A 12,010-nucleotide genomic window follows, 5' to 3' on the forward strand; every position below is an offset into this window, starting at 1 on the left:
TACATACATGTCCCCCCCATATTGGTTGCTTGATCCATATGATTACAATCCATAAGCATTTCTCCTTTGGATTCATCTGTACTAGTTTTCTTAGGGGACTTTTCATCCACTCCAACCTCTTGTGAAGAAGGCTACATTTTTCTAGATTGTAATCGAATGCCCATGTTAATCATGTCAGGTTGAAGATGGCATGTTAGTGCATTTTACAAATCCTGCAAACCAAATAGGCCTGTAGTAGTGTTCAAAACTGCATGTAGGCACTAACACGTTTTCTTCTTTTGCAGATAAGAGTAGGCCCAATGGTGGATAACGTGATACAATATAACAATCACGTCGAATGCCTAGATCTGCATCTCTCAGAAATTACATTGAACTCCTATTGAGGGACCTTACCGGAGATTATATTCGCCAGGTTCTTTGTTGTCAGAGCAAGGGTGCTGAAGGTAATGAGGTTTGCCCTACATTTATTTTGCAAAAATGAATGGTTTGTTGATCAGCGCCGGCGGCTGCGGTAGAATGGAATAGGCTCCGAAAATGCTGAATTTCATTTTGGAACTTCAGATGACAGAGTAATCGGAAGTCATCGTGTCAACCCCATACATGACTTCTCAGTGGCTGACCCCTTTGCAAAAATTATGAGGTTTCGAAACCAGACTTAGAAGTGGTAATATTGGTTTGAACCTCTCTGATACCCATGTTCAGCAGATTAGCGCGAGCGTTTGCAGATGATGAGCTGAATTTCATTTCTAATATCAGTTTGAACCTTGTAATCTTCGAATTTGAGCTATATAACTCGGAATTTGAACCTTGTAATATTTCGAGCTTTTGTGGTACAATCGTTGAAATGGCATCGTATGAAACTGGTATATTGGTAGCACTATTTTGACCTTAATATGCAATGGACTTAGATTCTTTTAACCATTCTCGAATTTTTTTACCTTGTTGATCTCATAGCACACGATCTGTACAGTAAACTCGATTGCGATCTTCGACATTATTGCACACAGTTGGTTTCTTCAACCGTGTGCCCTGTAGAGCGCAGAATTAACTATCGCATTCGAGTGTCCATCATCACCCTTCTGTGTAACTTTGACCTCATCACCCACGGGTAAACTTATGACCGAAGTCATTCCACACACTTCGTTTTTACAAAGCTTTTTGCCAATAAACGCCCATGATTTGTCCCTCTTCTAGCCGACGCATGGCCAAACTAGCCGGGCGGGAAGCTTGCATGGTAAACTGCGCGGCAGAGAAGGAACAGGCTCACCGACGATACATTTGGCGCCTCTTCGAGACCACGCATGGTCAAACGAAATTTGTGTGGTGCGGTGGTCAAGCGTGCACTGGAATCCTCCGTGATGAACACAGTGACAAGATGTGACGATTATAGGCCGGCCGGCCCCCATTTATTACAGCGGCCATTTAACCCTTCTGTCTCTTCAACCTTTCGATCGCACCCCACCATTGCAAGAAGCACACCCACCACGAAAAATTCTTAGAGGGTATCCTACGCGGCTCCAATGGCGCTCCGAGCGGCTGCCGACGACGAGCAGCAGTTCACCATGCATGCTGTGGTGGACACCCGCAGAAGTTTCACGGAGCTCTGGTGGTGTACACCAACAACCCGGTCTGGGTGGACCACTCCATCCACATCATGGAGTTGTTGCTTGCCGAGGAGAAGTACAAGGTGGTCGGGTTCGACCTCGAGTACACCCGCACTCGTGCCGGGTCTCGTCCCAAGGTCGTCGTCACCTAGATGTGCGTGCGCAATCACGTCCTCGTCTACCACTACTGCCTGGCCACAAGGCCTTGTGAGTGTTTCACCAGGTTTTTCAACAGCCCCCACTACATGTTCGCTACGGTGGACATCAGCAACGATGGAAAGGTGCTCAAGAATTCGGGCATCGCCTCCCAGAATCTTGTCGACATCCAGGGCCAATACAAGATCTAGGGCAGCAAGGAGCATGAGAAGGACTCACTGGTTCACCTCACCGAGGCCATCATTAGCCCCAACTACAGAGACATGAAGGATTCCTGCAACAAGGACAAGCGTGACTGACACTGGTCGGCCTGGATGGAGAAACTCGACAAAGCTCACGTCGTGTACGCGGCCAAGGAGGCGTACACGAGCTACGACATGTACAGGCGGATCGTTGACATGAGGAAGTGCCTCCTTCCCCAAAACGACCAGGTATCCAGCCGGAAGCAGAGCAATGGCAAGCGTCGTCGCAACAATAAGTAGATGATTAGATCCTCGTTTCTCCAAGTTTAGTATGCATGTAATTGCCTGCTTTGGTGTGTGAAAATGTTATGTGTGTAGTCACTTGTGTAATTGTATGCTTAATTTGGTTTTGCAATGCTGTCTTTTTAAGTATATATGTTGATGCTCTGTAGACAGAGCAAATCACATCGCACATGGACTAAACAATGAAACCCGTCGGTGATGATTTCATCAATCACTGACAATTGTATACCAGCAATCGTTTGCTCACAACACACACGGCTTGTTAACAGGAATCATCTGTGTTGTTATCGGTCTTCCCACACATTTCAGATTACAGACCTACTTGCCACGTATCACACACATATTGTTAAGTTGAACCATTTCTATTCTCTTGGCTCAATGCAAACAGTTCATCCGAGTGAACTGTATACCGTATATTGCACACACCTTCATCTGGCTGCCCGTTTCTGTTGTTCCGCCTCATCACAAACAGTTTATCTGAGTGAACTGTATGCCGTATATCGCACACGGCTTTATCTGGCTGCCTGTTTATTTTGTTTTGCCTCATCGCAAACAGTTCATTGAACTGAACTGTATGCCCCTCATCGCACACGCAACTAAAATATGAACCGTGTTTGATGTATCCTTCATCGCAAATGTTTTGCATCTTTTTTTGATGGTTATTTTACACCACCGTTTGCGATTAATGCATCGCACACAGTTTCGTCAAAGGGTCTATGATCGTAGTGTCGGGTTAGCAGCATGCTGTAGTAGTGTCAATGCAGCTGTTGAAATCTTGCGACAATCCAGGGTTTCACCCCAACAAGGCGCCAAGCTTCTCTTGAGCCTTTTCATTATATGCCAATGACAACAGCGGTGAATACTGTTGGGAAACATAGCATGCAATTTGATACGTTTCCAATGTATCTATAATTTTTGATTACTCCATGCTATTATATTATCTGTTTTGGATGTTTAATGGGCTTTAATATGCTCTTTTATATTATTTTTGGGACTAACCTATTAAACGGAGGCCCAGTGCTAGTTTCTGTTTTTTTTGCCTTTTTAGAGTTTTACAGAAAAGGAATACCAAACGAGTCCAAATGGAATGAAACCTTCGCGATGATCTTTCTTGGACCGAAAACAAACCAGAAGACTTGGAGATGAAGTCGGAGACGAAACGAGGAGGCCACGAGGCAGGAGGGCGCGCCCAGGGGGGTAGGCGCGCCCCCCACGCTTGTGGGCCCCTCGTAGCTCCACCAACGTACTTCTTCCGCCTATATATACTCTTATGCCCTAGAAACATCAGGGGGAGCCACGAAACCACTTTTCCACCGCCGCAACCTTCTGTACCCGTGAGATCCCATCTTGAGGCCTTTTTCGGTGATCTGCCGGAGGGGGAATCGATCATGGAGGGCTTCTGCATCAACACCATTGCCTCTCCGATGAAGCGTGAGTAGTTTACCACGGACCTTCGGTTCGATAGTTATTAGCTAGATGGCTTCTTCTTCTCTCTTTGATTCTCAATACAAAGTTCTTCTCGATGTTCTTGGAGATCTATTCGATGTAATACTCTTTTGCGGTGTGTTTGCCGAGATCCGATGAATTGTGGATTTATGAACAAGATTATCTATGAATATTATTTGGTTCTTCTATGAATTCTTATATGCATGATTTGATATCTTTGCAAGTCTCTTCTAATTATCTGTTTAGTTTGGCCTACTAGATTGATCTTTCTTGCAATGGGAGAAGTGCTTAGCTTTGGGTTCAATCTTGCGGTGTCCTTTCCCAGTGACAGTAGGGGCAGCAAGGCACGTATTGTATTGTTGCCATCAAGGATAAAAAGATGGGGTTTATATCATATTGCTTGACTTTATCCATCTACATCATGTCATCTTGCTTAATGTGTTACTCCGTTCTTATGAACTTAATACTCTAGATGCATGTTGGATAGCGGTCGATGTGATGAGTAATAGTAGTAGATGCAGAATCATTTCAGTCTACTTGACACGGACATGATGCCTACATTCATGATCATTGCCTTAGATATCTTCATAACTATGCGCTTTTCTATCAATTGCTCGGCAGTAATTTGTTCTCCCACCGTAATACAAGCTATCTTGAGAGAAGCCACTAGTGAAACCTATGGACCCCGGGTCTCTTCTTTATTATATTTGCATCTCTTTTATTTACATCGTATCTCGTTTACTATTTTGCAATCTTTACTTTCCAATCTATACAACAAAAATACCAAAAATATTTACTTTACTATCTCTATTAGATCTCACTTTTGCGAGTGACCGTGAAGGGATTGACAACCCCTTTATCGCATTGGTTGCAAGGTTCTTGATTGTTTGTGCAGGTACTAGGTGACTTGTGCGTTGTCTCCTACTAGATTGATACCTTGGTTCTCAAAACTGAGCGAAATACTTATGCTACTTTGCTGCATCACCCTTTCCTCTTCAAGGGAACACCAACGCATGCTCAAGAGGTAGCACAATTTCAAAAAAAAAATCCTATGCTCATGCAAGATCTATCTAGGAGATGCATAGCAATGAGGGGAGAGTGTGTCTACGTACCCTCGTAGACCGTAAGCGGAAGTGTTTGACAACGCGGTTGATGTAGTCGAACTTCTTCTAGCTCCGACCGATCAAGTACCGAACGTACGGCACCTCCGAGTTCTGCACATATTCAGCTTGATGACGTCCCTTGCCCTCTTGATCCAGCAAGATGTCAAGGAAGTAGATGAGTTCCGTCAGCACAACGGCGTGGTGACGATGATGGTGAAGTGATCCGCACAGGGCTTCGCCTAAGCACTATGAAGATATGACCGGAGCGTAAACTGTGGAGGGGGGCGCCGCACACGGCTAACAATTGATGTTGTGTCCTCTAGGCGCCCCCTCCCCTCATATATATAGGTGGGAGGGGAGGATAGGCAGCCGGGGGCGCCCCAAGTAGGATCCGAATCCTACTTGGGGTTTTCCCAAGTAGCGCCCCCCCTTTCCTTTTTCCACCGGAGAAGAAAGGAAGGGGGAAGAAGAGAAGGAAGGGGGCCGAACCCCTTCTCCTCCTTCTCCTATTCGTCCTACTGCCATAGGGGGCGCGCCACCCCTTGTGCGCTGGTGTGCTCCCCTCTAATGGCCCATATGGCCCAATATTCCCCCCGGGGGGGTTCCGGTAACCCCCCCCCCGGTACTCCGATAAATACCCGATACACTCCGGAACACTTCTGATGTTCGAATACTATCATCCCATATATCAATCTTTACCTATCGACCATTTCGACACTCCTCGTCATGTCCGTGATCTCATCCAGGACTCCGAACAACATTCGGTCACCAAATCACATAACTCATATAATGCAATATCGTCATCGAATGTTAAGCGTGCTGACCCTACGGGTTCGAGAACTATGTAGACATGACCGAGACACCTCTCCAGTCAATAACCAATAGTCGAACCTGGATGCTCATATTGGCTCCTACATATTCTACCAAAATCATTATCGGTTGAACCGTTATGACAACATACGTTATTCCCTTTGTCCATCGGTATGTTACTTACCTGAGATTCGATCGTCGGTATCTACATACCTAGTTCAATATCGTTACCGACAACTATCTTTACTCGTTCCATAATACATCATCCTGCAACTAACTCATTAGTTACTTTGCTTGCAAGGATTCTTATGATGTGCATTACCGAGAGGGCCCAGAGATACCTCTCTGATACTCGGAGTGACAAATCCTAATCTCGATCTATGCCAACCCAACAAACACCGTCGGAGATACCTTTAGAGCATCTTTATAATCACCCAATTATGTTGTGACGTTTGATAGCACACAAGGAACTCCTCCGGTATTCGGGAGTTGCATAATCTCATAGTCGAAGGAATATGTATTTGACATGAAGAAAGCAATAGCAATAAAACTGAACGATAATTATGCTGAGCTAGCGGATGGGTCTTGTGTCCCATTATCAAATGACAACTCATGTCCATGGTCAGGAAACCTTAACCATCTTTGATCAACGAGCTAGTCAAGTAGAGGCTCACTAGGGACACAATGTTTGTCTATGTATTCACACATGTATTTAGGTTTCCGATCAATAGAATTCTAGCATGAATAATAAACATTTATCATGAATAAGGAAATATAAAATATCAACTTTATTATTGCCTCTAGGGCATATTTCCTTCAGTCTCCCACTTGCACTAGAGTCAATAATCTAGTTCACATCGTCATGTGATTAACACCCATAGTTCACATCGCCATGTGACCAATACCCAAAGAGTTTACTAGAGTAAATAATCTAGTTCACATCGCTATGTGATTAACACCCAAAGAGTACTAAGGTGTGATCATGTTTTGATTATGAGAGAGGTTTAGTCAACAGGTCTGCCACATTCAGATCCATATGTATTTGCACATTTCTATATCTACAATGCTCTACACAGAGCTACTCTAGCTAATTGCTACCACTTTCAATATGCATTACAAAAGAAGACACATCCATGACATTTTGGGCCGAACAATTTTTTTTCTGTCGTGCTTATGACACTTCTATGACAATAATTGTGACAAAACCCGGTATCATCATAGATGTGGTGGGATCCTACTTCTATGACAAAAAATCATGACAGAAAATGGGATTTTCATCCTAGGCGGCCGAAGACGCAGCTGCATGACATTCTTTGGGCCGTCCATGATAGAAAAACCGTGGTAGAAGCGAGGGCGAGGAAAATATCAGGGAGTTCCCGGTTACGGTGGGTGGTGGGGGGCCGAGCGATGCGTGTTTCTCTCATACACGTACGCGCGTGGGTGTGAGGCGTTGGTCTCTAGCTGAACCCGACCGATTGCACTGCAGGCTACGCATTACTGAACCCGAGCGATCGATCGATCCCTGGCTGTTAACTGAACCCGATTGAGCGATTCCTTCGCTACTGCTGGTAATTGAAGCCGATCAAACCTGCTGCCTCTTGATGAACAATGAGCGTTGTTGGGCGTGGATGAACAGTTCCTGGTGGGGGTTGGATGAACAGGACCCCGTGGTAGTAGAGGCCGTTGCCGCTGGATGAACAGGACCCCAATCGATCGAGCCAGTTGGGGGTGGATGAACAGGACCCTGTGGAGGGCTGGATTAACAGGATGACCCCGTGGAGGGCTGGTTGAACAGTAGCCGGTGGAGCGCTGGATGAACAGTAGCCCATGGAGGGGTGGTTGAACAGGACCCTGTGGAGAGGGTTGGTTGAACAGTAGCCGGTGGAGGAGCGGTGGAGGCTGGATGAATAGGAGCCCATGGATGAACAGTCGCAGGTGGAGGCTGGAGGAGGTCGGCGGTGGATGAACAGTAGCCCATGGAGGCTGGAGGAGGCGATGGTGGAGATGACCAGTAGCCCGTGGAGTCCCGTTTTGTGGTACGCCACACCCCTCCCGATGAACAGGACCCCCATTTTGACCGTAGCGCTCCAACACAAGTCCGTTTCCTCCATTTTTGCGGTACGCCACACCCCTCCCGATCAACAGGACCCCGTTTCGACCGTAGGATGTCAAAGAGAAGTCTGTTTCCTCTGTTTTGCGGTACGCCACACCCCTCCCGGTGAACAGGATCCCGTTTCGATCGTAGGCGGTCGAACACAAGGCCATTTCCTCCGTTCTGTGGTACACCAGGCCTCGTGTCAATCGGCTGTTCCGTCCAAGCCGGTTGGCTCCTGATGAACACGACGCATTCTGTTGCCTCCCCATGAACACGACTCAGTTTATCTGTTCTGACCCAGCCGGTTGGCTTCCGATGAACAGGACGCTGTTGCTGCCGTCCGTGGCCTCTCCATGTACACAAGCCCTGGCCGTACGTATGCGCTAGTACGCGCTCGAGACCCCACCCGTATGTACGTACGTGGCCGTATTTACTTTCTTGCACCCTGGTTGTACATATGTGTACGTGCTATGTCAGTGCCTCTACTACGACACGTGCCCTTCCTTACTCGGCCACGGTTCATCGCTGCAGCCTGCAGACAGACCGATCGACCAGTATGTACGTACACGTTCGTGACCAGAATGACAACGCTACATACGCTTCGACCTGGTGGGTCCTGATTGTCAGGGAGGATAAGGAGGCACTTCCTTGCGTGCGAAGATGTAGCTGGTGGGTCCCAGCAGTTAGGGGGAATCATTATTTTGCGAAATACGATGCCCGTCCGGTGGGTCCCTGCTGTCAGGTGGAGGAATCATTATTTTGTGCATATAAGGAGGAACTTCCTTGCTGCGGCCGTGGACCCAGCTGTCAGCCTCTCCACGTACAGTACTCTTCCAATGGAAGCCGTTCCTTGACCACATTGACCATGCCGCGCCGAGAGCACCAAGGTAGTGGACGACGGCGAGGCCTAGGAAGGGGATGACACGGAGCCGGGGAAGACGTGGCAGTGGATGCCCACACGGAGAGGAGTACGAGGGTTCACTGGTTCGGCTGCGGTGTGAGGCTGTCGTCGCCGTAGAATAACAGGGGGTGTGGGTGAGTAGAGGGATGGCCTGGCCAGCAGTGGGAGTAGTAGGGGGCGGTGAGGCTTCCGTGGCAGCACAGCCGGCCACGGAAGGCAGGAGCATGCGGCACGACCGTCACTGGTTTGGGCGGCTGGAGCAAGAAGACCAGTGGTTGAAGAAGCACTACGGCCGTTGGATGGACATCGTACGGTCACTGGAGCTAGAATCGTTCATATTTATTGACTAAGTTGACGAAGCCCTTCGTCCACGTCAACTTAGTAGGCCCACAAGTCAGCCTCCCACTATGGTGGGTCCCAGCTAGCAGGGGAGTATTCATTTTTTTAGCGTAATGAGGAGGCACTTCCTTGCGTGCAAAGATATAGCTGGTGGGTCCGAGCTATCAGCGGGAGTATTCATTCTTTTTGGCGTAATAAGGAGGTACTTGCTTGCGTGCGGCCATGGACCATGTGGGTCCCAACTGTCAGCCTCTCCATGTACATCCCTCTTCCGATGTTGTCGTTTGTTGATAACGTTGACCACGCCGTGCCGAGAACACCAGCGCAATGGATGACAGAGAGACCCAGGAAGGGAATGACCCAGAGGCGGCGAAGCCACAACAGTAGAGGGGTGTGGGTGAGTAGAGGGATAGCCTGGCCAGCGGTGGGAGTAGTAGAGGGCGGTGAGGCCTGCGCGGCAGCACAGCTGGCCACGGGAGGCGGGGGCAGGCGGTCCCGCCGGCGCTGGATTTGGCAGCTGGAGCAAGAAGATTAGAGATTGAAGAAACACAACGGCCTTTGGATTGACATCCAACGGTTACGTCTGCTAGAATCGTTTGTTGACGTATATAATAAGTAAAAAATCTTGCATACGCGTCAACTTAATAGGCCCACAAATCAGACCATTCCCTATTTTTTTAATAATTTATAGCTCATTGCAACTTCTTATGCAATTTATTGCAGTCCGTTTTTTGTTGGCCAGGGCCAGGGTTAAAAATTTAAACGAAATTTCACATATTTCTGTGGGTTCCAAACTATTTTTAATACTGAAATGTCGAGCCAGATTGAAAGTTCTTTGAAGATATATTTAAATTAGGTTAAAGCCAAGTGAAATTGGAATCTGAAAATGTGAAAAAATTCAGAAATTATAAAGTAATTGCCAATTTTTCATCTGTTTTTTATATTTACAACCCATTTCATATTACTTTCAAGATTTGCACGCGTCTTGGAAGAGTTGTAGCCCATCAGGGCATAGAAAAATAAGTAGGCCTCGATTGGGTATTCTTCAAAAAAAATAAACTGGGCTCATTTTCACAAAGAAAAAATAGCTGGGCTGGTCATGTGGTGAACATAAAATATAAGCCTAGGCTAGACAGGCCACAGCCCAGTTGAAACCCTACTCCGTCTCAACAATAACAAACAAAATACTGCTCGAGTAGCTACATCCTAGGTGTCAGCCGATCTTGTGCTGTTCTCTTGTCTATTGACTATATACGCTGACAATGTCCTTTGAAAAAAAATGTACGCTGACAATGTTGTGGGTCCCAGATGTCAGGAAACCACTAGGACGAAGCATTTTCTTTTTCCATACGCTGAAAATGGAGTATATATAACAAAAAATGAGGAACTTCCTTCCGTACGGACATGGACATGGTGGGCCCCTACTGTCATCCTCTCCACGTACAGTCCTCTCCTGATTCCTCTTGTTTGTTGACCATGTTGACAACACGAGAGGGCAGCACCGCGGCGAGCGCACCAAAGCACGCGGAGGACGACGGCGAGGCCTCGGACGTCGGTGTTAACGATTTAGGAGATGGTGGGGCGGTGATGCGTGCGCTGAGGTGCAGCCGGCCGTGGGAGGCGGAAGCAGGCGGCCCCGCCGGCGCTGGTTTGGTTTTGGGGGCTAGACGAAGACGGGACTGAAGAAACATGACAGACTGTAAAAGCAGCAGGAGTACTTAACAACCTTAACTGAAACCAGCAGGGGCACTTAACAACCATAGCTGAAAGCAGTATGAGTACTTATACAGGTTCAGCCGTACAAAGCACGCCTCAAACAGTGCTACTTTGCCTATAGTTAACCAAGGGTCCGCTAAGCCCCAGGACAAGGCCCAGGCGCCACCCCGCGCATCCACAACCTTCTGAAAGCGGCTTCATCGTGCAATGTGGTCAATAAACAGGATATTCTCTTTACAGCCATGGAAAAGCATGAACATAACCTTCTGTCCTATTCTCCAAGATGGACGGGCCTTCATTATTTGAGACCACCCATGAATAAGTATCTTTTCACCTCCAACGTGAATGGAGTAGGTCGACATAAATATCATGTTGTGACCAAGCGCAAGTCTGACCCGACCATGGTCAGGCATCTGTATAGGAACAATAGAACTGGACAGTTTCTGTTTCAAGAAGATCACAACTGTAAAACTGTGTATAAGCGAGAGTTTATGAACAAAATATATAACAGAAAATAGCTCGTACCATAAGTTTCTCGACACAGTTGCACCTCTTCAACGAGTACAGCAGTGGCACACATATCCCACGTGGCCTTCCACCATTGAAATGCCCCACAAGGACCTCAAGGCGATCAATAAAGTGTAGGAACTTGTGGATGTCGTCCCAGTCAACTTCAGTGCCATTAGTAACATTCAAGTTCTTATAGAATAACAAACGAGTAGCCTGCTTAACTTTGAAAACCAACACGTGCCACCAATTATAAGAAATATTAGTTAGAAGTAGCATCTTCATGAGAGATTCGTTGCTACTTCTAAAGTTGAATTGTGATTAGTTGGACAGAATAGGTGGATTAAGTAGTAATCGAGGCAACAAGCAAGAACCAGATACAAAACTAACATGGATGAACAATGGGAACGACGTCGGGGTGGAAGATCATAGTGAAGATGAGACCAGATTTTGTTATTTCCATCAACATCCGTGCGCCAACTTTCAGTCTGTAACACTTTAGAAAGTTTATCCAAGTTCGGCCATAAAAAAACAGCGATCTTCTTGGTTCATGAACCCAACTAGGAACTTATATCCATGTCTTGTCTTCATTGTGACCATTAAACTGGTGTATTCAGTTATGGCAAGGCCGAGCATCTTGAGTACATGTGTTCTGGCAGAGCAAGGAATGCACTGCAGGAAAAATAATATGAGAACACAATGTATTCCCTATCCAAATCTAGAAATAATTTCCTCCTTCACGTCAGTGTTGACCATGGTACTAGTACCTTTTATCCAAGTATAGCAATACAAATTTCCAAATTAGTCGACAGCATGTTCAAAAAAACCCACCCTCCAGGATAGAAAAG

This window comes from Triticum aestivum, chromosome 5D, assembly GCF_018294505.1.
Source record: "Triticum aestivum cultivar Chinese Spring chromosome 5D, IWGSC CS RefSeq v2.1, whole genome shotgun sequence".
Lineage (NCBI taxonomy): Eukaryota > Viridiplantae > Streptophyta > Magnoliopsida > Poales > Poaceae > Triticum > Triticum aestivum.